The sequence below is a fragment of the Corvus moneduloides genome, chromosome 1 (assembly GCF_009650955.1).
Source record: "Corvus moneduloides isolate bCorMon1 chromosome 1, bCorMon1.pri, whole genome shotgun sequence".
NCBI lineage: Eukaryota > Metazoa > Chordata > Aves > Passeriformes > Corvidae > Corvus > Corvus moneduloides.
Window position 1 is genome coordinate 79677322 of NC_045476.1, and position 26777 is coordinate 79704098.

Consider the following 26777-nt stretch of genomic DNA (forward strand, 5'->3'; position numbering starts at 1 on the left):
TGAATGAAACTGAAAGAATTCACAAAAAGCATCATCATTGGAGGGAAACACTCTTCTTACCATGTTCTTTGGAAACTCTCACTATCAAACACCATCACAGTTTGGCGACAGGTACGTTCAAAAAAATTGCAGCAGCACTAGCTAGAAAAGTTAGTCTTTAATCCTAAAACAACTCTCTGTTTCTTTTTATGTAGTCACTGTTGATATGTATAAGCAGAAGAAATATAATCATTCAAGATTATAATTTTCCTACTAACTTATTTCTATAAGTATGACACAGTCAATAACAAATATACTGTACGGTCTATTCCTTATATAATAGCAGGCCTTAATGACCACAAAACATGTTTGAACACTGCTTTAGTTGGCCTGAAACAGATGGAGGGGCTGAGGATAAAGAGAATTAGTCCAAGTAGTCCACCAAACTCATGACTGTGAGGAGGAAGTAAGCAGATTCCAGAGTCTGTACCTGAGAAGCATTACATCTGAAACCTACATAGTTTTGGATTAATCAAGCAAACTATGAACAGAGAAGTCCTTAGTTGTCTACTATTTAACAAAACAATTTGTGTTTTCTTGGAAGAAAAACTGGTTGAAAGTAGATGGTTGTTACAATCCGGTTTAAACTCAGAAAAGCAAAGCAAGCTAAGTCTCCGAGCATAAACCGGAAAGAACTTAGAAGGTTCTAAATATTCCCAGAAACAAGATTAAAACCAAACGAGATTAAATATTTTTTGCCAAAAAATGGATGTATTTTATTTAATAGTAGAGAGGCAAAGAGAAAGAAAGAGAAAAGAAAGAAAGAAATAGAAAAGGAAGTGTGTGTGGAGGGTGGGGGAACAGGGAGAGGTGACAGGGGTTAGGTGGAAGCACATCACCCATCCGAGGGTCCCAACAACGTCTCATTGCTCCCCTCCATCCGGTCTGCTGGTGGTGAGGGTCCCTCATCACCACCGTGGCCACACTGCCACACCACACGCCGAAGAGTGCAGAATTCCATGGATTAATATTCACTTTGGGCCAGGTGGGAACGCCCACGTGTCTCTCTTGCAGGGGCTAGCTTGACACACTGTCCCTTGCAACACCAAGGGTCTGTTGCATCATCTCTGGTGCTCTGGTGCAGGGTCTGGGGACCCTTTTGAGGGGGGCCCCTGTGATGGGCCATGTCACCCCCTTCTGCTGTGGATAAGCTTCTGACCACAGGCTTTTCCAAGATACTCAAAGCCTTTCCGCCCCCCACCCTTTGGTGTGAGGGTCTCTGCAAGCCTGGCAGTTGATAGTCCTGGGGCTATGGTCTCCACCTTTGGAAGTGTTAAGCCTGTGCTTAGTGAATGTCCCCAGCCCTGAGTTGTTACTTTATCTTATCTCCATCAGCGAGCGGTGTAAGGCCGCAGTCAGGGCCCCATTCAGGGTGCAGTGGTCTTTTTTTGCAGCTTTTGTAATACAGTTTTAAAAGTCCTTCAAGAAAATGTTTAAGTCATAAATTACAATATTTCAGTCTCTGACAATGTTGGCCAATGTTGTTTAAGCCCAGCCAGAAACCAAGCACCAAACAGCCACTCAACCAGTCCCCCACCAGCGGGATTGGGGAGAGAATTAGAAGGGTAAAAGGTAGAAAACTCATGGGCTGAGGTAAAGATGGAAAAATTCATTCACACGAGCAAAGCAAAACAAGGAAATTATTCACTGTTTCCAAAGGGCAGGCAGGTGCTCAGCCATCTTCAGGAGAGCAGGATCCCATCATGTACAAAAGTGACTTGGGAAAACTTGGGAAGACAAGCACCATCACTCCAAACATTCCACATTTCCTCCTTCTTCCCCCTCCCCCCAGATTTATGTCTTTCTGACATATGTAAATTTGTCAGGATAAGTCATTAATGAATTTTGCCACATTGCTGCATATCCTCCTGTCCAGAGTATAAACAAATGTGTTAGAATACAAAAGAACCAGACACTTGGTTGTGTTACACCTTCTGGACCAACTTCTTAGAACTAACCCTATAGAGAGACTATTTTTCTATGCAGTTTCTATACGAGTAAAAGAGCAAATGGGAAAATAATATGAAAAGCTGTGAATAGCACAGCTATTTTATGTGCTTACTTATGTTTTCACTTTAAAAGCTGCCCAGGACAGGAAGCTTCATGGGCTTTGTAGGTACTTCTGAGCTGTTTATAAATAAAAGATGTTCAACTCCAAGTGGAGTCCAAATTATAGTGAGGGCTATCATGAAGGTCACTCTGTACTTTCTCATGGAATGTCTGCCGTATTACAATATCTCTACTCAGAACATATTTCCCACAAAACTAGTTAAAAAATGGTAAGGAAAACTTCAACAAATTTAAAGTAAAGAATTGCTACTCTCTTTTCATGCAAAATCCCACTGTGAGATGTCTCATTTATTCTGGCTTGTCTGCCTTAGTTTCCTTACATGCAAAACAGAGATAACATTAGCCTCCCCAGGTGCATGAGGGGAGAATGTGGTGATAGATAGACAGTTAGTTAACATTCCTGAAACACTATCTATGTGTTAAAATATTCTAAGATAAATGGAAATAAATGGAAGAAGATGTCAATTGTCATAAAAGAAAAACGTCATGGTTTTTAACCCACAGCTGAATCTATTTGTTTACACTCTGTACTGTAAGATATACAGTAATGTTGCAACATTTGACACTGAGACTGCTCTTTTAAACTAGTGAAGTCCAGAGGAACCAAACAATATTATGCAACTTGTCAGTACAATGCAGATTAGAATTGTGGAAGTCAAGTCACGCTGTGAAAATTTTCATGAGTCACATACATTGTTGGGTTTTAAATTCACTTTGTCTACTCAGGCAAAAGTCTTGACATTGTCACTGCAAGTTAGCACACCAAAAACATTAATAGTGCTGAAATAACTGTAATAGAAATAGCATCAAAATGGTAAAGTAGATGAAGAGATGGACAGAAAATAATGGGAAATATTTTGTTGAAGAAATATTAATTACACTTCCCTGGATATTATTTTGATCCATTCTATATACCACATCTCAAAGTGAAATACTGCAGAAGTTTGGAGGACTGCAGGTGGATTTGGAAATATCTCCAGAGGTAGGTAAAAAATAATTTGGAATTTAAACTAATTAGAAGGGGCATTATAGCCTGACTTGGTGCAGAGCCATATGGAAAGATTAAAGTCATTTAATGAATGTCAAAGAAAGCAGAGCCAGGCCAACTCACCATCTTCATTCAGAAAACCAAGCTCAGTAAAGACAGAATGGAAAGAAATGTGAAAATTCTCATTGTAAATATTTTATAAAATGCCATTATGAAAGCCAGAGTTTTTTGCAAATACTGGTCTCTCCTTGTCTTATGACCTCCTTTTCTCTCTCACTCTCTTTCAGAAAATTAAAGGAAAAAAAAATATATTACCCATAGTGAGTTTTTTTCTCTGTAATAATCTTCTGATGCTTTCTAAATAGGGAACCTTTAGGCACCCACCAGTCTTAGAGGTGCACTGCTTACACCTCCATCCTAGCCCCACTTTTAAGGGGGACTGCATCGGGAGTGTGTGCTGAGAAGGTCAGAGTGAGCAAAGACCCACATTCACCCCAGGCTTACTTCCTATTGATTTCAGTATAGCCATTCCCACGGGAGTGATTACAGGCACTGCCTGCCTGGGAATACCGCAAATAAGATTGTGCAGACCCACTATTTAAGTAAGCATGAGGCTTGTGGCCAAACACCACAAGAGGAAGCAACTTGGCTCCCCGGGCCCCAGGAATCTCTGTGGGGAAGCACTGTTGACATCTGGTAGACAGGAGCAGCAAGACTAATGGCATTATGGGAAGATCAAAACCATGGCAAATTGTGTTTAAGGGTTTTATCATGTTTAGAAAAGGTGTCACAAAGTGAGAGGAAGTAAGGTTGTGGGATCCCGGAAAAGGCTGTGGTGCTGTAAAAAGCAACAGGAGCGAGCCCAAGGTAAACAATCACCCAAAGAAAAAAAAAATTGGATTGCAGTCGCATGGTTTGATATTTAGAGGTTTGGAGGCAATTTGAAAAAGTAAAAAAAGATCGGTTTAAAACATACCTAATTTTTTTCTCCTCAATGCAAGAGGAATATATAGTTCTTGAAAAAATCTGTTAATAGTATATGGGAAGCCTGCATACGGTACATACTGTTGTTAGGAATGGAATAAGTAAATGGACCAAGGGTTTCACACAGGCCTCAAAGTGATCTGTAGCATTGTTAAGAGACATATAGAGCCAGAAGAGGCAAGAAAATCCTCCAACAGGCAGTGCAGAGCAAGAGCAGCTCACATCACAAGATCAGCAACCCAACAGAACAGGTGACAGTACCGGGGCAGCATCTGGCGAACACAACCTAGAACGGAGGTGCTGCTGCAGGAGGTGCCTGGCAACTCCTTACAAAATACAAGGATACCAAAAGGAATAAACACCATGTGGGAGTAAGGGGGGTTGTGCTGTCTGTGCTGATAGATAAAGTGCTCTTTTCCTTTCACAGCGCAGAAGAGGTAAGGGTTATGAATGCCAGTGCTGTGGAGGATGATCTAGAGCAGATGTGATCAAATCTCTCCTGACTTGATTCGAAGGTCCCCAGCAGGCCTGCACTTCATCCAGGTGAAGCTGCATTCCCAGGCAAGCTGCAGTCAGGGAACTCTGCTCTTTCCATGCTGATCTATGAGTAAACTCAGGAATTCGGCCACTTTTAGACATGCAGCTGCCCACTCATTTTGGCTCTGTGTCAGAAATCTACAGTAAGGAAATTTGTTGGGGAGACCATAATCTGGCAGTCAAAGAATAGACTTTTTTTTAGCTACCAAGACCAATGACATTTTTACAGAGTGGTAACTTTACTAATCAACTCCAAGTGAAGCCATCGAGCCACTTCTGTGAGTTACTGATTTATTTTAAAGATCTATTTTAAAAACCTCACACTTTAGCGTAAGTGAAGAATACAGAAACTTAAATTACAATAAGGGAAAAGACTGCAATAAAATGGAAAGAAAGAAAGAAAACAGTCCAGTTAACCTGAACATGAAGAGAGAATTTTGCCCCAGGGGAATTGCTGGAAGAAATTGAGAAGGAAAGGTGATTATTCCTTCCTCTATTTATCTGTTTAAGGCCTTTAAGAAGGGAAAGCTTTTGTCTTTAAGGCAAACATTTGACAATGCTGACACAAAGGGATATACAGGTAACTCAAGGAAGAAACATGCTCTGGGGTAAAGAAGAAATATTTTTTGGTTTATTGTGAGCTTCCCCCCAGTTCTAATTTCACTTCCAGACTCATACTTCACTCCCCACCAAAACCAAATAAAATAAAAGAAGACCATTACTGGCACTAAATTAATGACTTAAGAGTGCTTTTGATAATAAAGACAAATACTCACATGAGTTAAATGAAGACAAGGGATCTTCCTCAGATACCCTAGTTCACTTTCAGAATATTTATATATGGAATATCAATAATTATTTTTAAAATAATACTTTAACCTAAAAAAGAGTCCAATTTCCCTAGGCAGTCAATATAATTTCATGGAGTTAACAGTCAAATAAATTTCTACTGTCAATTAACTAAACCATTATTAGAATTATTATCAAATTATATTAATATCATTGAAATTATGCAGTTGCAAGCACTAAGTTGTAGAGTTCTGCTTCCATTTTCTATATAGTATTACTGCTCAAGTGAAACAGGAATATTCATTCCTTTGAAAGATAAACATTTAGAGCACAAAACGGAACAATTCTGACTTAAATTACACTTACATGCAAAGAACATAGAATATAGGAGACATCCTCCATGTTTGGGAAACAGAAAAAATTGCCACTGTTTTCTTCTATTCATTTGCCTGTACTTACAGCATTACAACTCTTTTACCAATCATTTCAGTACTCCTCACTCTAAATTTTTGATATAAAAAATGAAAATAAGGAGCTTGAACTTTAAATGTCTTGGAAATATGCTCGTCAGCTCAAAAGAAAGATCTAGGTGAATGGTTTGCTTTGATATCTGTCTCTCATGGTATTGTGTCACATCTAGCACTGTGAAAAATAAAATAAATACAAGCTGCATGCTGAGGAAAAAAAAGAAAAAAAATAAGGTTTCTGGTACAGAATAAAAGAAAATACAACATTTTTACCTAGTATTTGGGGCTGGGGGGAAATGAATTATTAGATTCCAAATTGACTTCCATTGAAAAATCAATCCTTTCTGGTAAGAAAAGTTTGTTGATTTTTTTCTTTTTTTGGTTGGTTGATTGGTTTGGTTGGGTTTTGTTTTGGGTTTCTTTTTGTGGGTTTCCTTGTTTTGTTTTTGTTTTGGTTTTGGTTTTTGGGTTTTTTGTTGTTGCTGTTTTGGTTTTGTTTTGTTGTTGTTTTTTGTTTGTTTGTTTTTTCTGGGACACTAAAACAGTTTTAAGATTACTGAAACTGAAATCAGTATGTCAGCAATCATGCTTTTGGGGAAGCAACATGCAATGGCATTTTTTCACTCAAGTGAAACTGGTTTAGGTTGATTTAATCTGAGTAGAAACATTGCTCAACAGCTATACAACTTTTCAGTGTTGCTGGAGTTTGGGATTAAACATCTTGAACTGAATCCCTTTTTTCCTTATTAAAAAGCTCCTCTCATTAAAAAAGAAAAGAAAACAATCACACCCCCCCCCCAAAAAAAAAAAAAATCATCCCAGTTTATTTAGAAATACATAAAATTCTTGAGATGTCAGGATTTAGTCTAGGGTTAAGGTTGCATCCACGCTTCTATTATTACCATACCTTATTGCCTACTTGATTAATTTTTTTTGCTAAAGAGTTCATCTGAAGAGGAGTAACATAATTTCCTCACCTCATTCACTTCCATAATCACAATCCTGTCAAACTATTAACTTCCAAATTAGAACTTAATAATGCAACTATTTTTGAATTACCATACAGACTAGCAGCCATTCTGTCCAGTCTAGAACCTCTGAAGGAAAACATTACCAGATACTTAAGGAAAACACAATAAAAATGCAGATATAAAATAATATTCCACGGTTGAACTACATTCATAAAGACTACAGAATTAGAAAAGAGAGCAAAAGAAAACTGTTCATTGGAAATTAGCCTTCTTTCATGAAAAGTCTTTTTGTAAACTATCGTATACAAGCCCATCAAAAAAACTTGAGCTGTTGACACAAAAGCATGGATCATTAAAAAAAAAAACAGGAAGTACCTTATGACCTGAAAAAAGACAGTCTGCCTGATGACAGTGCCACTCATAATAGATGATAATGCTAAATTTATTGAAAATTTACACAGATAAATAAAGCTGATATAATTTCTGATTTTTCAGTGGTAAGTGTATGACAAAAAAAAAAGGGAGACAGACTAAAATATTCATGGACACAAAAATCTGAATCTATCTAAGAATCCAATTAAGTGAATTGATATTTGTAAACAAAACAACCCCCCAAAAGACACCACAATTTCTTTTCTCTGCTGAAGAATTGGGAACATCCATTGCTATGAACAGGATAAACAGGATTTGTTTCCTAATTCTAAGTCAACAGAGATTTGGCATACGAACATGACAAGTAGTGTGGTGGAGGACTAATATGAGTAAAATATACTTTTCTGCTGCTGTAAGTCACTGGGAATTGCTCAAAGAAAAGGCAAGTTCTTGATGGAAAACATGCTTATTAGGGCAATAATAGAATCTGAAGATATCACTGAACTGTACATATACTTGTTAATGCAGAGACTATATGTCCCAGCCCACATATATGCATCAGGTAAATGATAAATGAATATTTATCAACAAACATAGCACTGTAGGCAAGAGTGATGTGAAATATTTGTCTTCTGTTTGCCTCCATTGTCTTCATCATTTAAGCATTTGTGTCACTTCCAGTTAAAGACCTGAAGAGGTAAATTTTAATGGAACTTATTTTATTTTCTTTTGGCCATAGCTGCTTTTAACAGTGTTCAGAGCTAAAACTAACCGGAAAGCTCCTTTCATACTATCATTCTTTACCATCCATTGAAACTTTGAGATAGAGATCACTACGTCATGAAATCATAATCTGAAAAACATTGGAAATAACATCCACACAATTCAAAATCATGTCAGCTTTTCAGAAACATGTGCTTTCTAATACAGAAGGTTTTTTTATTTTGAAAGTTAAATGCTTTGCAAGCTTGTTTAATGAAGATATGCAACTTTTTATATAAAATCTTTCTAAAAGTTTATGATTAGAAATACTTTTGAAGTAGTAAATGAACTGATTGAGTACTATGAAATATGTAATTTTGATTATCTGGAAGATTTGATCATTGCTTTGTATGGAAAGAGCTGAATAGAAAAAAATCCATCCAAAATTACAAGTTACAATTTTGATGGATAGCCATCCTGGAAACAAACAGCCAATCCAAAATCCCACCACATCCTCGGCAGGCCTTACTTGAAATGCTGGTATACTATGTATTCAAATGGAGGAAAATATTTGATCAGATTGGTAGTATCATCTCTGATGTTCCAAAAAGAAAAAAGCAAATGAAAGGTAAAGATGGGAATTTTATTTTCATGAATCATAATGTAACAAACAGCAGTTTCCCTTTTGAAGAGAGAGAGAGAGGAAGACAGGAAATGAGCAGTTAGTAACTCTTAATGATCCACCTTCACCTATTATACTAGTACAGCTAATTTGTTCCAAACCATTCCTCACACTAACATAAAATTCTCTGTAGCAGATATTAATTTTTCCAGTATCAGAATATGTTTATTTAATACAGGATGGAATTTAATACCAGATGGAATTGCAAAGCTGCAGTATCATTCTGTGCAGTACAGCACCACATTGTGGTGTGGTAGAAGTGAAGCTGGAAACCAAACTGAAATATATGGAAAGAGCTCAGGGAAATGACTTGGACACAGAGACCAAACAAGGTAGTAGGTGACCTGGGAAACAGAGAAACAACTCAAACGTATGTGTGAGGAAGTTTCCCCTCATTTTTTTTACCCCTGTCCAACTGTTGGTAAAGAATATTTGGACCATCTAGTCAGAGCAGATGCCAGTAAAGCATGTAATTAATTCCATTTAGTGAAATGAAGCATACATTCATAAATAAGTTTAGATAATGTAACTTATTCACATGAAACCCTGTAGTATCAAAGTTAAAAGGTAAGATTGATTAATCAATGCTCGTATTTTTATGAAATTCAAATGAACAATAGAATTTAACAACAAATTAATTGAGGATATCAAGCATTTTTTGCTTGATATCTTTAATTCCAGACTATTAAGACATCCTGAGATTCAAGATAGGAACTTGAATTGTCCAATCACAGCAAGGCAGAAACGAAGAATCAGTTTCTTCACATAATTTCCAGTATTACCTTGAGCAAATAATGTAATATGAGGCATCAACTACTCCTTATGACATGGGGGATACACAGGACAAAACAGAAAATGAAATCACTGACTGTTACCTCCTCCTTCTCCAGCAAGACCCTTCAAGATTTCTGTATATTTTTTGACTCCTGAAATTCTCACATTTTCCTGAATAGCGAGCTACAGAACAGGGGCAAGGCAATGCCAGTGATCTCATTAAATCCTCCTTTACCCAAGTCATGATAGATCAGCACAATGCCTAAATCACTTTAATTCTCCCTACTGAGATTCTGATAATAGAAAAGTATGCTCGTCTGCAAATATCCTATACAGATGAAGACACACTGTAATTGACTGTGTGACCCCTGAAAAATTATGCTATTCCCACCTCTTACTTGTGACCCTCCAAAGTATCTATAATTCTACAGAGCTGTGTCAGCATAAAATGCATGAAACTGTGTTTTTAAACTGTGACAACTTTCAGCCTTTCTTATGTGCTTTAGAGCATATTTTTTAAATGAGAATGTACTCATGTGTACTAGTTTGAAAACAAACCAGTGGGAGGCACTAAGTCAGAATAACAATTTAATGGAAATTAAAGAAAAAGGGAAAAAACAAAGGTAAAAGAAAACACTGTCAAAGTGACAGAGTCAAGGTACAACCTGACACCCTGTTAGGCAGGGTGGTGGTAGCAGTCTGGTAGAAAGGTGGCTGCAGGCCTCTGAAGAAGTGATCCTGTAGTAAAACAGTCTGCTCTTCCTCAGGAAGTCCAATGGTGGCTGTGTAGCTCCTGTCCTCTGGAAATCCAGTGGGAAGCCAGTATCTCTGGTGTTCAGCCTCAGCTTATATCCACGATGGGATGCTTGGTTCCTCCCTCTGGGTGGAGCATCTCACAATGGGGTAATGAGTCATGAGGCAAAGTGTTGATTAGGCTCATTAACAGAAGATAGTCCGGAGGGAGTTATCTCTGAGTCAGGTGGCAGGACAATGATGGGCCATGAACAGCAAGATAGTCTGGGGGGCGGAGGCAAGGAAACACTGCCCCACCTGATTTCAACGGCTGATGGGGATGGTAATAGAATACACTGCAACCCAGGACATCATGTAAAGACATACTTATAGACTCAAGCTTTTGCATGTATACATACAAAAGTACATGTACACCCCCATACAACATCCCAAATTACTTTCCTGAGAAACAGAAAGCAATTTCCTGGCAAAGTAATTTTCCTGGGAAAGTGAATTTGTCCCAATAAGAATGATTGCAGCTGAGATGTGCCAATCACTGGAAAACTCAAAGTGCTTGGAGGTAGTTCAGGAATTGATCTGAAGAAAATAGAAACATAGGTCTTTTGTTCCTAGACAACAGCCAATCATTCAGGTTCATTATCCATTTAACACTGGTGTCCAAGGCACGTTTTGAAACTCTTGGCCAGTGCTGTTCTGGAAAGCTGTTAGAAAGGGAAAAAAGCAAGAATATAAAGAACTTTTATCTTAAAAAACTAAAAAAACAACCAACCTCCCCCCCCAAAATAAAAAAACCAAACCGAAAAATCCAACCTAGAAAAACCTTTCAGAAATGGCAAAATTACATCTTACTCTATCTAAATAAAGAATAGAATAAATAGTACCAGTGAAGTCTGTAGATTCAGAAATCTATGTCTGCTTCACTGTGTTCCTGGTGAAAATCTCATTCAAGGATTTTCACTGATAACTTGAATCTCATAGGAATTGAGGGGAAAAATAAATTTTGACAGACATTTTCATGACCTGCCTAGAAGATACCAGTGCCCATCAGCCTAATTCTCAGGTCAGAAACAGTTATTGCAGAACTGCTTGGCACTGGAAAACATTTTTTCCTGAGCTTGAAGTGGTTTTGTGGGGCAATGGATGACCCTATGCTGAAAAAGGAAAATTACTAATATAACAATTATTTATGCAATAAGATCAGAATGACTCAGAGAAAACAGGCCTAGCTACCAATCCCGGATAATGTCTTATATTTAACCTGCCAAGTAGTAATAATATGCATTGAGATTTTCATGAGAAATTCAACAAAGGCATTCAACACTTTACTGGATGACAGGGGAAGAGCCCTGAGTGAGCATATATATCATGGTGTGGCTCTGATTTAAAAAAAAAAAAATCAAAAACCTTCTTGCATCTTTTTACATTTGCTTAAAATTTGGATCTGAATTCTTAAACCGATCTATTAAATATATTGAACTAAAAAGATAGAATTTAGTCCCAAAGAAGCTGACATTCATAGAATTCATCACACTCATAAAAATACAGTTTTGTAGAATCACTGTGCAGTTCAACCAGAACCAACCTACCCACTGTGTTGTAAGAAAACTGCACTTTCTTTAAATGAAGCAATAAGAAGAGCAGACAGTGCACAGAAAATGGAGAAAAATAATAAAAGGAAAAAACTGTCCCACTAGACACAAAAAAAAACAAGAAAAGAAACGGGCCTGTAGTCCCCTAGAGAAGCCTTTGGTACAAACAAAACAATATCCCTCCTGTTCAACAATGACTGTTCCCATTAATAGCTAAAGCATAACTCTACAATGGATACACCCTCAAACCTATTAAAACCACCACTTTCATAGCTATCGGCTACAAGAGCCTTGGAAGACAGATTCTTTATAACTGGAAGCTATAAATGTATTGAAAAAAAATTTAGACTTGACTTCCATCCCTAATTTTTTCTGAAAAATCCGACATCTGCTCTGATAATAGGAAATATTTAATAAAGAAATATGACTCATTACTTCCTGTACATTTTAATATTATCAATAATTTAAGAACTAAAATCCTGTATGTTCTTTAGTCATGTATTTCAAAGTAATGCAAAAATGAAGTACACTTTTATACATGTTTTCCTAGTAAGAAATTCTTAGCCTCTCTCCAAGAGCACACCTGGATGTGACTATGGAATGTGGGAACACTGATCTTTACCGGAGATTTTGTGTTTTGAAACTGTTGAGCATTTCCTCTTGAAGATCAACCCAACACAAATATTGAAGCTTAGGTAACCTGAAAAATTCTGAATCCAAATCCTTGAATTTCTTAGAGTTACAAAACATTTTTCATGCCACTTGAAGGCTGTTTATGTGCATCCCTCTAGATCAGAGCAGCAACGGCCTTCTCATTATTAGTTATACTTTAAAAACTGAGATGATCACTTCATTTCAAGATTGTTCTCATTTATTTGAGGAGTGGGGGGGGGGGGGGGGGGGGGATGTTTTCCCCTCCAGAACTCCCTTACATAAGGAGAGATTAACCACAATCCAGAAAAGATCACAACCGTCTACATTCTGAAATCATTAAGCTGTTTCATCACAAATTTCAAGATCTGTAACTAATGATTATTTATTATACTCTGCAGAAGAATGTTTGCCAGAATTTCAAATTGCAATGAATAAAGCCCTAAAGGTCACAAGTTTAATGATGTTTGCCTACGCAGCTCGCTTTTCATCATGAGCTTGAAAGTGCCAAATAGTTTTCTGATGAATGGGAAGCCAGGCAAAAACAGCTGAACAGGAATAAAAAACCCCAAAAGGCGACAAACAAACCACAAGCCTTAGACATGATCAGAGCTGACTCAGAATGAGATTCAAGAGCTACTGAAACATGAGTTAATAAAAGCAGCAGTACTAATGCACTTTGTGATGTACACAGGCTGAAACTGAGACCAGAGTGGGAAGAAGGGAATTACTGAGCTCAAATGCAAGAGCCTTCTCTTTCCCTTTGGGAAAAGTATAATTTGAAAGATTAGAACAGGAGAAGAGATGAAGAGAGGAAAGCAGCAGGGAAAAACAATTTTGCCAAAAGAGTAACAAGTATGTCCCCTCTCAATAAGGATCAAGACTAACAAAAAAAATAATTCTTTCTAGTTCAGTTTAGTGCCAAGACAGTGCAAAGGCAGCATTTGAATTATGAATAACGTATGAATAACATCAATAGCTTGAAAGTGAATTTTCTTGTATTTTCAAAAAGCCCTCAAGAGACACCACACAGTCTTCTGTAATATTGTCCCAAATGGCAATGTGACTTGTGGACCCAGCAAATGTGCACAGCTTTTCCAGGCATATGATACATCTGGAAAAATCAGCCAAAAAATGGAGAAAATGAAAACAGATACAGGCATCCAAACAGACAGGCAACCTGTACAGACATCAAGCAGCCTAACACTTGCAACACAATGAAAAAGTAAGAAACTTCCAGTTCAAAGCATCTTCTTTAGTGTAATTCTTTCAAAAATTTCAATTACAAAAAATGTTTATGTCTACTACCATGATTAAAGTCATATCACGTCAAATTAGCAAGCAGTCATTACAAGATCCTAAAACCAGAATAATTGTCAGTAACTTTTTCTTTCAAGATGAAATAAAGTGATTTACCTGGTCAGGTAAAGTTGACTGTTCTGAGATTATAACTACTTGGACCTCTGAATTAAAATTTCCAAATTAAAGTGAATCTTTAAATAAAAATATGGAAATAAAGAGTTCACGTCTACTAATCAAAGAATCCCAGAATCCCAGAATGGTTAGGGTTGGAAAGGACTTCTGGAGATCATCTGGTCCAACCCCTCTGACAAGGCAGTCACTTAAATGACAGATACGGGGCAGAGCTGCCCAAGCCATGTGCAAGACCAGAGGTACAAGACCTGCTCACAGCACTTCCACGGCTGGACACTCACATCAGCTTGTGAGTAGAACTTAAGAATCCCATTTGCAGCGCCAGAGCCAGCGATATTAGACCCTCTTCAGGGCTCTCTTGATATACAGTCTTGAACAAAGAATTCCCCTATGAATTTCATTCCCTATTTATGCTGCCTCAAGCACATAGATCGACTCTTCCAGTACTGCTGGTTTATTCTGCATGCTGACAGCGTCACATGAGCACAGTCTTGGTTAAAAAGTCACAATTCAGAATTAAAATTTTTAAGTACAGGATACATTCTGAGCAGTGTAGAGACAGAAACATGAAGCATCTAGAGGACAGTATGTGGAGGAGGTCAGGGACCTCCTGAATTCAGGTTTAGAGGAAGAAAGATGACAAAGGATTTGCAAAAGAAAGGCAGACCGTTAGCAGTATCATCTTACCTTTGAGTGCTTACATGTACCAGGGAATTTAAAGCAGTATGCTTTACCTCCACTTTGGGAAATGAAAATACAAACCAGCACACAACGCTTGAAAAATTTCCAAGGTCTGCTAGAAGTGGTTTTCACAATGTAAATAAATAACACCCTTTCCCTGCTTCTTTTGATTCCAGGTTCTTTTTATTCCCCTTAAAACAAATTAAGAATTTGATTATTTAAGCAAATTACAACAGCAATTTTATGCAGTTCCCTTCCATCTCCAGTGAAGCATACCATGTCCAAGATTAACACAGCTTTGTGTACAATAGAACATTACAAAAATTATGTATCTTTTTTCCCTTAGTAAGACTGCTGCCACCAAGAGCAGCCTTGAATTTGCCAATTGTAATTACAACTCTAGGATTTTATTGTCAAATACATTCCCCAGATAAATTTTTCTTGCCTTTTCAATGATTCTTACTGATGGGCTGAGCATGAAGTCATCTCTTTTAAAAGCTGGAACATATGGGGTAATGCAGACTCTCTTGCCTTTTTACAGGCTATACAAAGCCTTTTTGCAAATGTATTTTTATTTTTAGTGCTTGTTTCTTATCTGTATGGCTTATTTTATATGAATCTGCACTGCTTTGCAGCAAATCAGATTCAAGTATATAATTTGTGAGCTACATACAAAGGCAGCAGTAAGAGCATTAATCTGTTCTTTTCAGCACACTAGGTCTCAAGAAACTCCTACAATCCAGCATTAACAAGCTATTTATTTCATTTACCTACTTAATGACTGAAAAAAAAAATTGAAAATGATGATTGCTTGTTTGTTAATGAAAGGGTACTGTGGTTAACCACCGGAAAAACTATTAAGCATCATAAAATTGTCCTTGGAATTTGACACTTTTAATATCTCATCTGATGTGACATACTAGCAATGGAATGCAAATAGATCAATAAAGGTTTCACCTAACACCCAATTAGATAATTTCATGTATTTGGGGAATAAAAGTTAACTTGAAAAGATAGAAATCTAAATATTAAAACATTTTAGATTATTGAACAGTGAAAGGTGACATGAATTGAGTTTTGCTATTTTATAATCATAATTTAGCTGCCTTATAAAAATGCAGACCTATGTATTTTTTGTATGTATTGCCTCTCTTTTTGTCCACTTAGGAAACTTGCAGATCCTTGAAGGTCCTTGCTAGACTAACAATTATCTTCATAAAAATGGAAAACAAAAGAAAGATTTTTTGATAGATTTTGATATTTTCCTTGTTCTTTGTATTGGGAGCCTTGCAGAAGACACTATACTGAGGAGCTGCTGACCTTGAAGAGTTCATGTCTTCTCTACTCGTACTCTGCGCTGGAGCAGGCTGTATGCAGCATGAGTAGCCACTGCGGGGAACCTGCTGGCCTGCCCAATGCCAGCCTGTGCTGCAACAGTAGGTGGTAGGGCAGAGGGAACATCCCAGCCTGTCAGGAAACTGATAGCTGAACAGTTTCCCGATATAGCCTGTAACTTTTCATATGCTTGGGAACAGAAGAGTACATGCAGATCAAGGGGTGCAGCGAAGTGATTCTGACTGGCAGGCTGCTGCAACTCGAGGAGTCAGTGATCCACATCACAGCTGACCTGAGACCTGTGCTGTGCTAGGCTGCCTGTCCAGTGTGGCTTCAGGATGTGTGGTGTTGCACACCTTGGCTGCAGGACAAACTCAGCCAGCTCATCATGACAGAAGAGCCTGCAGGCAGCTCCCCCTTGCTGCTGCAGTTACACCACCTGTATGACCTCACCTTTAACCAGAAGTGCAGTAAGAAGCCTTCTTGAGAACATCCTTGATGAACAGAGATGTTTGCTTGTAAGAAATTAATATATATATATAGGTAAAAGGACCGGAAGGGAGGAACCTCTCTCCTTGGACAGGATCTCTGCAGCCTGACATGGATATCAATCCATGGTCTCTCTGATGATGCATGAACAGGAGGTTCCCAGCATTTGAAGGGACACCAGATTTATTCCAATAATCTTCTTGAGAGGGCAGGCTAATAAAAAGAAAGTAAGTTGGCCCTGTATTATTAAAAAGGCTATTTTGTTAAGCTATTTGTGGGCCCATCTCTCTCTCTGTCACCGTACCTCAGTGTCTGAGGCTTAGAACTTCGATACAATGTCTTTTGCAAGGCTCCCAATAAAAAGAAAAAGGAAAACATCAAAATCTAAAAAATTTTATAAGAACTGTGCCAGCAGATCACTACAGGTAGATTACATTCCTGACTATGGATGTCACTATATTCCCCCCTGATTTCATCCTGCCCAAAAATCTTGGCTAACTTTTGACTACTCAATTCTCAGCTGGTGAACTCTGCGATTAGCATTAGAAGCTTAGTCCAGCAAAGAATGAGGGCTGAATCTAGAATATAAACTTACTGTCACAGCAATCTGGAATATCTGACATTAAGGTATTGGGGACCAAAGTGGGATGCCCAGGTAAGAATTAGGTTTTTAAATAAGTAAGTCAGAATAGCATCAGCGCTGGTAGGTGGCCAGTTGTAACCTAATTTAGCTGTAGGAAATGCTCAGGAAAGTGAGAGCTCTCATCCCTCTCCTAGGCTTGGTCTCCATGTTTTGTAATACCTACAGACACTTCACCACGTAAAAGCATCAGCGCTGAACTTGCTGTTTTGCAGGTAGCCAGGCCTAGGGCCTGCCTTTCTGCTCAGCAGAGAATTCGTTTCTTCCTTTCCAGATAAAGCCACAGGAGGGTGTAGAGTAAGTGAACAAATAGATTTTGCCCAAAATCTTGGGTTTGTGCATGAGATTGGAGCCATACTGCTGGACGGCCTCCAGATTCAGATGTTGCAGAGACAAAAACCTTTATAAATGTGACTATGGATGTAAGAAAACTCCAAGGTTTTCAGTATTCTGCACAATTTTGAACATTAAAATTCTGGACTTCAATAAAATGAAAGCATCTAAAACTCAATTTAAAAACCCAGATCCTGTCACAGATTTAAACAAACTTATAGAAAGAAAAGACCAGATGTGTTGAAAGTACTTTAGTAGTTTACCTGTAATTATCAAGGTATCCCTGTGTGATGACAGATCCTGAGAAGCTCCTGTTCTCCCATCTTTTATGTGTTGATTAGACTGAAAATAGAAATCTTATGAAGTCTACATGCACAGTTTCCTATAAGTAAACAGTAAGGCCTGTGATTATGCTCACAGATTTCTCTGAGGAAGCTGACATACTAAAAACCGCAAAGCTAATTCATGGCAATAGATATTACAATTTAGAGATGAAACATCAATATAACTTCGAATACAGGCAGATTTTTGGACTTTATGAAGTTTATACACTGCCAATCTACTGAACGGGTTTATGTTCTCTGTAAGCACTTCACTTCATGGCCCTCAATTTTTACACAGTACTCTGGAAAAAAATATCAGTACATATATCTCAGGACCCTCATGAATAGTATGTAAGAGATGAAGACATAACCATAAAATTACTTTTGGCACTACCCATACTGTCACCCTGGCCTCTCAGTTAGGGTTTATTAGGAGTTTTTTTCCACCTTTGAGGTATGAGTACATTTTTACAAGGTGTGAAAAAATAAGCAAACATCAAATCTTCCCTTTGCATTGCTTGAGCAACATCCAAGCCCTTGTAAAAGAACTGAAGATTCTGTATGGAAGATGCTACAGAAGTGAAAAGCAATTCTTGAAGTGATGAAAACTTCATTTAGTAACCATTGAAGCTTGTTACAATTTCGAGTCCAGAAACCCTTGTAAAGTAGCATGCAGTATTTTCAAAATATTTGCATTACATATATCAACTTTATTCTGGTGTAAGACTAGCTTTTAGAAGAAAGAGAAAAACTCCACTTATTGTTGGCAAAAAAAAAAAAAAATCTTTTATTTGCTTTATCTATTTCAGATAAAAGTTGGTTTCTAGACAGTTACATAATTCAGCAAACATTTCAGCCTATATGCCTTTGCTCATGTGAATAGTGTCGGTACTGACTTTATTACTAAAAGAAGCAAAAGATTGTGGAAACAGAAAAAATCCCTGTGTGACTGTGGAAAGAGAGGGACTGAACACAAGAAGGTTTAGGTCTTCCACAAAGTCCTTCCTTAGCAGAACAGCCAGGCATAAATATAGATAGGACTGAAAATTTTAATTCAATATATAATATTGAATTATATTCTCATCTCTGACTAGATTAGGATTTACACCAATTTTTACTGATATAAACAAAAAGATAATATAAAATGGTCAGATTCCCAATCAGTTATAACAAAATACTAAACTTGAATTAAAACATACACTGTAGAAATATTAGATACACATAGAACAGCTGATATAATAGAACAACAATGTAATATAAAATAATACCTAAATAATTCAATGATTGTAATGTTCCTTTGAGAAAATAAACAGATTAACCAATAAGTACATTTCTAGTCTCCAGCAAAACCAATTCAGAACATGAAACATTATTTTCATTCTTTGCCGTTCTTCTGTATAAGCTTCCTTTACAAAATGGGCCTAGCATTTATTCCTTGGCCAAACTAAAACAAGAGTGAATTTGAATTATAGATGGCAAAAGGAGGATTGCATGATATTCAGAAATGCAACTCAGGGAAGTCCTTTTTTTTAACAATTCTTTATGATTTATTTTATCAGTTGCACATATTGATTGCAAAGCATCTCTTAAGCATATGTATGGCCATACAAGGTATGATTCTATTGGTCTCAAATCACGTTGTTAGAATTGCATCAGAAAATTCTATTACTTGTTATAACATTTATTGTTACCAATCTGTCTTAATCTTACTCTTTATTACAAGCAAAAAGTAATTGTAGCTTATGACTCTACATTAACAGAAATGTCCCACCTGTAATTTAATTTCTGAACAAGGTCAGTATAACCTTTCACATTTAGTTTCTGTGTTGTCAACAATGCAATTTGTTTATGCTACGGAAGCTGCCCAAGTTTTCATTGCTTACATTTCTGCACAGTTAAGACTCTTGAACATAATCAGCCCTTCCTTATTCCAAGCTTCAATGGATCCTAATTCTTTAAAATAATCTTCTAAAGAGTACAAATATTTCACCTTTTATTTGCACCAGTGCCAGAATTACAGGCTACAGTATATTTCAAACTAGTAAGAGGGTCCCTCCTCAAAAAAACCTCATGGTAGGGGATGAAATATTAAGATAAAAGAAAAACAGCAGCAGCAGTGGAAATGATAAGGGGTATGGCTCCATGAATTGCATTTATCTTGGGGATTTAAAGGAGACCCACAATTTACAGCTGAGTGCAATTCAAGACAAAAGATTAAAGAAACAGAAGCTTTTTTAATGGGGCTTTGGCATTGTGATAAAGTCAGGAAAGTGACAGGCAGAGTATGTGAGGTGTTGAATAGCAAGAATGAGTCGTTGGGGGCAAGATGATGAAGCCCAACTCAAAATCATGAGAGGAAGGAGGCAGTGTAACAGGCTGAAGTAACAGGAGAGAAGTTGAACACCTGCAACAGTCTTTCAAAGACGTCATAGTCTCTTCTCAATTAAAATTATCTTCATTAGGTATAAAGAAAAAGCTTTAAAAACAAATATCAAGCCAGAGACTTTTTTCAATATGTTCATACGTCCTGGGTTGCAGTGTATTCTGTTACCATCCTCATGAGCTGTTGAAACCAGGTGGGGCAGTGTTTCCTTGTCTCCTCCCTCTGGACTATCTTCTGCTAATGAGCCCATCAAAGCTTGGCCTCATCACTCATCATCCCATTGTGAGATGCTCCACCCAGAGGGAGGAACCAAGCATTCCATCCTGGATATAATTTGAGATTCCGAACACCACAGACACCTTTCCACTGGATTCCCAGAGGACAGGAGCTACATAACCACCACTGGACCTTCTGAGGAAGAGCAGCCCCTTCTACGGGATCACTGCTTCAACAGAACCACATCCACCACTTCAGGAGGACTGCAGCCACCATCTTATGGGACTGCTACCACCACCCTGACTGACAGGGGTTCAGGTTGCATCCTGACTCTGTCAGTTTGAACCAGTGGTTTCTGCCTAGATTTTAATTTCCCTATTAAATTGTTATTCTGACTTGGTGTCTCCCACTAGTTTGTTTTCAAACTAGTACATAATAATAAGAATTATATTAATTGCTTGCCTTAAAATGTGAGAATAGTACCAATAGAACAAAAGTGAAAGTAGAGCATCACTGGAGTGAGAAAAGAAAAAGGTAACTTAGAAAAAGCCAGTCCCATTTACCTACTGCAGTCTGACAAAATATTTTTTTAACAATTCAGCACTTTGTCTCGCTACATATCTCCACTCCTTCATTTTGGAGACTGTCTTGGGGTGACCTTATGATGTGTATCCCATATCGCTGCCCTATGCCCAGAAATTAATTCTTGTGCTTTTCTATGCCTCTAAACTGAGCCTGAGAGGGGGAAGAAAAACCAGCAAATTTTTCAAAGCAGTCTGCAGCTTGTTCAAGGTCACACAGAGATAGCGACTTTTTCCCAGCTGTGGCAGGGAAGCGAGGAAGCACCCGGCTTGCTGTTTCCCGAGTCAGTTTTTGGCCAGTTGTTCAGTTTCTTTTTCTCCGGAGAGAGACTGAGAGTTGAATTTTTCTTCCCTTCCCTGGAATTTCGGATTTTCTCCCTTTTCTGCTGGACTGCTCAATATTAGAACACATCAGGAGGACTTTCCACTGAGCGCAGAGGGCCTGGCCCTGGGCCAAGCCCCAGCTCCGAGGAGACCAAAGGGAGGACTCTAACACTTTCCCAGGTTCTTTCTCCACAGCAAGAGATTTTATTATTTAGCATTATTTTCATTTTCCTGTGTGTTTGTTAAATAAATAATTTTTATCTCTTTCACTTTCCTTTGAGGAAAATTTATTTTTCCCGAACCTGGTGGGGGAGGGGTGGTGACCTGCCTTCTCTCAGAGGATATATTTCTAAATTTGGCCAAACCAGTACGGAGACGCTCTGCTTTTACCCAAGAAGTTTTTCAAAAGCCAGGGAGCAGTATCGATGTTTCTAAACGCACAGGCAAGAAAACTATTAGAAGTGGTTTTGAAGGGAAGAAACTATGCAATCACTGCAAAGAGAAGAGACTCCTTCAGCTATATACTTCAGAGGCTTTCATCATGCTAATAGTTCCTTAACCACATGTTTGAATTCAGGTATCTTTCTGAAATGCCTTAGCATTAGGCAAGAAAAGTAACAAGGATTGCCCGTTTCTACACTTTTAAAAGTGCATGTAGGATTTCAACACTTGTGGGAGAAAAACTTTTCTGAGGAATCTGGCTAAACTACTCTAAAATAGTTTTTATTTTTAGCAGCAGTTTACAGTGTATATCAAATTAGATATGTTCAAGTAGCCCTTCTATGTTGCCTTTATTTCTTAAGTAATAGAAGAACATGCTGTCTAAAGTCAGAAAGGGAATAATTCCTTCTACAGAACCACAAAGAAAACTGAATTTTCCTTCACAGATTCACAGCAAAAATTTGAAAATGAAAGTTTATGACAATAAGAATATTATTCTGTTTCTGAGCAAGACACTTATTTACAAATAAAAATTAAGGGAAAAAATAATGAAACAACTGCAAATGCTGCAATATCATGATAAAAAAAGAATTTCCATAAAATCCTATCACAGCTCTAGCAAAAATTTAAAAAAAAGTGAAAGTAACAGACTATTTTTTTACTTTTCTATTAAGTACACAGTAGATATTAAACCGATAATTCATAATAAACTTAATAGCTAGTCTCAGGAAAGTGGGAAAATAAAACAGCAGGAAATAGGAAATTATGCATGAAATAATATTATCTAAGCCTCCTAGCGCATCTGGATTTTATACTTGGATTGTATAGTATACTGTAGTAGATATTGTGGGCCCCTGGGCAATTTGCACTGGACCTAACTATGCCTCATCAACTATCATAAGGATGTAAATTTTACCTCTTGTCTATTTATTTTTTCCCACTGCTTAGCAAGGGAATAAGCATTGAAGCTGAGTGTGGTGTTGCAACCATGTTGCAAAATGCCACTGAAATACTTTGTTTCTAAAACAACCAGGGTGCCTGCCAGCTTCATTGTCACTGCTCCTGTTGTGTATGTGAATCCGAGCACTACACCATGCCTTGTCCAGATGAGCTTATCTACCCTGCGCCTCCTTCACACTGTGAGGGATCCGTGTAGGGTTCAGGCTTGAATGATTGCTCCATCCTTAATTTTGTAAGTGGGGTGTTGACCTTGGCTGACTGCCCAACACCAGCTCAGCCATTTGCTCACCCTCTGTCTTAGACAGGACTAGGAGGACATAGGTTTCCTCCCAGTCATTCTCAGACCTTAACCTTTATAGGGTTGTTCCCCTTCCTCACTCTTGTCTGGGAAATGCCAATGCATTCAGGCATTGGAGACTTCTTGGTTATCCGCTTTAAACAGCACCAATCTCTCTTCTTAAATTTCATCACTTATTTTAATCTTCCAGTCTAACTTCTCCCCTCTCCCCACCACCACTGCCATTCTCCCCTTGCTCTCCCCCCAGTTCTTGTTCTTTCTACTTAATTCTTCACATTCAAAAGATACATGAAAAGGCTTACATCAAGGGATGTTGTCAATTATATATTTACATCTAGGAACAGGGTTTGGTGATTGTTGCAAAAACATGTCATTCAAGTGCAGCCTCATTTCTTACATAAAAACAACCCAACAATTTAAGTACCATTTGTTCACTTAGTCCTTTCTGTGTTTAAGACTCTCCTTTTCAAAGCAGCCTTCAATATTTCTTGTCTATTATTAAAAATTACTTTTTCGAAATTTGGTTCGGCTTTAGACTTCAAAGGTTTACTGCCGCAGATGTCATGTGTCAAAGTTTTTTGACAGCACCTAAAAACTACTCTTTGCAAGTCTTTTCTCCTGAAAAAATCAGCTTTATAAATGCCACTCCATACAGGAAATATTGGAAGATCACCACTGTTCTAGTCTCTCTCAGTTTGTTAAGCATATTTTGCAACAGAGCCAAGTGTGTTCCAAGTTAATGATGTCTTTCATTTTATCCTGTAAGCAGGACAAGACACCATTTAAAGTCATGGATGAGCAAGTGAATTCCACAAATTCCAGTATCTGTATAGCACTAAAAAATCCTGAACTTGTAAGTTATACATGGGTGCCCAGTACCTCAGAATTAGAGACTCTGAAGTATAAGAGAGCTATGCTGCACTCATGTGCACATTAGAAATCAAGGCTAGCAAAATTGCCTGTTGAATTTTCAAAGGACGTGTGTCAAAATCAGTGGTCTTAAAATTGGTACCGATGCCTTCCCACATTAATAAAGGCCACTGTTATAAACCCTGCCCATCTACAAAGACCTAGGTCTGATTATTTCTGTATTGAAGAAATTAACAAAGCCTGAAAATTTACAGAAAACATTGCTAACTCTTCAGTGTCTCAGTGTTTGGATTATACAAACTAATTTCTCTATTTTTATTTCTGGACACAACAGTGTACTTAAGGATGTATGGAAATAGAAAGTTTTTACTGATGAAAATATGTTTTCCTATTTAAAAAAAAATGTAGTACTTTTTAAAGCATGAAAATAAATGTCAACAGCTTTAAAACAGAAATACAAAGAAAAGAACAAATTTAAGAAGCAGCTTCCATTGACCAGCATATCTGCAGATAAAGCTAGAGGGTGGATAAGGAGTGGATAATTTTAAAAGTTTGGATCAGGTCTTCTAGCTCCCTGTAGCTTCTCAAGTCCCTTGCTATTGAATAGGCACTCCAAAAGCTTCTTGTCAGTCAACACTGTAATAAACACTATTTTACAGACAACCTTTTCTGTAGGCATTTGTTAAACTGTTCTCTTCTAGAGTAGCTTTAGGCACTGCTATAGTCAGGGATATTTCCTCTTTAATACCTGGAGTACCAAAGAAGTAGGTACAGAATTTATCCAATACTATAATAAAGTTCTTAGTCATCTCTATTTTATCATTTGGAAATAAATATAAGTAGGAAGTATCAGTTACCCCATTAATACCTGAAAAATGGTGTTGATAGATAAATGGCTCAAGCATTTAGTTGTCCACATATACTATGGCATCTCAAGGTGGCATCTGAAACGATGATAGAACATGACTTAAGTTTTAAAGGACAAACCGCAGCATCTTCAGTTTCTCCAACAGATAATATGCAAATGAGCAGGACACTTAACTACTTACTGTCAAAAATATAATTCAGTTGGTTTAAACTAATCCAACTGCAATATGAAAAAAGTGTGCTTGAGGAAGAAAACATATTTTGCCATGCAAACTGTAAGAAAATACCTCAACAAAGTTGCTAGCAAACTATGCTGTGATGTCTTCAAATTATTAAAATCTTTTCTTCTTCCACAAAAATGAGCCTTACTTTAAGGTATCCTAAATTATCTTCAGAGGTGGGAGGGTAGAGGAGTGTGGATGTGATCCAGACTACCCTCTGCCTGTCTACTGTGTGTAGCACACTGTCAAACTTTCAAAAGAGAAAAATAAAATAATAAAATAAACATATTTATGCATTCAGTCTTTCATATTTCCCTGAGTAAGGACTTGTCAGATACATGAGGCAAAATACTTATAAACATCAGCAAAGAAATGTTTCCTCTAGTTCACAAATTTATGGATTCCACAGGACACGTTCACAGAGAATGCTTTTGGTTCAAGGAATATTATGCACTATTTTATTGTCCATACCTTATTTTTGAAAGGGTGAGCAGTTGGAACTAAATATGTGGTGTGGGGTGGCAGTAGTGGGATTTGTTGAGTAAAAAAAAACCTCAGCATTATTCCTAGGTTTTGAAAAATCAAGACATCTTATTGAGTCCTGATTTTTTTTCCTCTGGCACATCTTGATATGCCACCTAGAGCATTTCCGAATGTTCAGTTTGTTTTGACCTATGCCCAAAGTGAATGAATTTGTCATTTATCAGTTTTCCATTAATTCCCAGACCATTGTGATTACCAATATAAGAGCATAGTTTAGCTTTAAAGGCTATGTAGACTTCGAAGAAGAATGTCAGTCTAGAGGTGAAAATGCTGATTCTGTGCAATTACAGTAACACTTTGCTATGGACAGCTGAAAATATTAACATCGTGTTGCAAGCATATGCTGAGGGATCAGAGGTTCATTGGCAAATAAGTTAGAGATGACAGCCAGCTTTGAGAAAACAAACATGTTTTCTCTAATAGGAGAATGATCCTATGACTGCCAGCGTATCAGAAACAAGTAGGAATATGAAGAGAGGAGAGGAAGAAAAAATAAAATTAAATCAAGCTAGGACAATCATTTCAGCAGAAATAACTCCAAACGAAAATTCTAGGAAAACCCAAAGCAATCCTGTCTTGCTGTTACCTCTAATGTCAGCATTTGTATTAAATGAGAACTTTTTTTTACAGAAAGAGCACTAAAAAACAGATATAAGAACCTTATTAGTGCCAGCATTCAGATCTTTACCAGAGAGATTACATCATGTAAAAGGCTGGATCCCTGACTTGAAGTCAGCTTAGTATATAGTCCAGTATCTTTAGTTAATGGTTAAAAACATTACCTCTTCTGTTTAAATACAACTTTAAAAGAATCTTCTCCTTTTAGAAAGCATATGCATAAACTCTCAATCAGCCATTTTCATTTTGATTCCTAAGAAGGTTGGACAATGAAATCTAGCATGTGGATTCTGCCAAGAAAAAAAGATACTTTTGTATAATTTCTCACATTGCAGTACTGCTGTATCTGAGACCACAGCAACACAAAGCAATTGTAGGGGACACAAGAAATAGATAAATAATGCAAATAACATGCACAAGATTTGCAAAGGTTAAAATAAATATAACCTATGACAGCATTTAAAACTTCAAATCCATTTCTAACAAAGCAGATCCACCTATTTCTTGCATTCTCTCAGAATGATTATGTGCCTGTTCATCAAACAAAAAGAATTTCTAAGAGGTTCAATAGTTGGTCAGTTCAGTGGAGCAGTAATAAGATTTTATATATTCTGTGTCAACAGCTTGTACTTTGCTCCCTCCTTCCTCCCTTGTTAAGTAAGCCTTCCTGAAAAATCAGTGTATGAAAATCCTCTGATGTCTGCAGATTAGTCACAGTTAATTTTTACATCCATGTAGCACTATTACTTTTGTTTAAGATGAAAGCTTATCTTAACTTGTGCTATTCACTCACTGCATTTTGCCCTCTCTAGTTAAGAAATGTAAGTCACGCAGGATGCAGTTTTAAGAGTA